Below are 1005 nucleotides of genomic sequence, written 5' to 3' on the forward strand. Positions count from 1 at the left end.
CATCCACATTGTAGCATGTGTGAGAATTACCTTAGTTTTAAAGGTTGAATCATATCCCATTGTGGATATAATACACTGTACTTATCCATTCATCTGTTGAAGGATGTGTTGTGTTGCTTCCACCTTTTGGCTATTGTGAATAATGTTGCTATGAATACGGGGTACAAATATCTGTTCCAGTCCTTGCTTTCTAATATTTTGGGTGTACACCCTGGAGTGGAATCAAGGGCTCATACATTTTCCATGTTTTTGAGGAGCCACCATAGAGTTTTCCATAGCGACTGTATAATTTTACTTTATTCCTTTATATGACAGAATAATGCAGCTTATGGATCTACCTTATTTTGCTTATCCATTTACCTGCTGATGGACATTTAAAACTTTTCTACCTTGAGCTGTTGTGAACAGTGCTGCTATGAATAATTGGTGTACAAGTTTTTGTTTGAACACCTGTTTTCCATCTTTTGGGTATATATCTAGGAGTGGAGTTGTTGAACCACATGGTAATTATATTTTATATTTTTGAGTAAATGCTAAAGTTTTGTACACATAGACTGCACCATTGTACATCTCCACAAGTAACTTTTAAGGGTTTCAATTTCTCTACACTGTTGCCAACATTTGTTATTTTTATTTATATATTTTAAAATGTATTTTAAAATTTATTTTTATTCTAGTGTGTGTGAAGGGGCATCACACTGTGGCTTTAATTTGCATTTTCATCATGACTACTGATGTTTGACATCTTTTCATGTCCTTGTTGACCATTTGTATGTCTTGCCTGGAGAGCAGTCCATGCAAGCCATTTGTCTGTTTCATAAATTTTATTGTTTGTCTTTTTGTTGATGAGTTGTAAAAGCCCTGGGTATATTCTAGGTAAAGAGTCTTATCAGATATATAATGTGCCAATATTGTCTTCCATTCTGTGGGCTGTCTTTTTACTTTCTGGATAACCTCTTTTGATGCACAAAGGTTTGTAATTTTGAGGAAATCCAATTTATCTAT

Source organism: Balaenoptera ricei, chromosome 6 (genome assembly GCF_028023285.1).
Source record: "Balaenoptera ricei isolate mBalRic1 chromosome 6, mBalRic1.hap2, whole genome shotgun sequence".
NCBI classification, from domain to species: domain Eukaryota; kingdom Metazoa; phylum Chordata; class Mammalia; order Artiodactyla; family Balaenopteridae; genus Balaenoptera; species Balaenoptera ricei.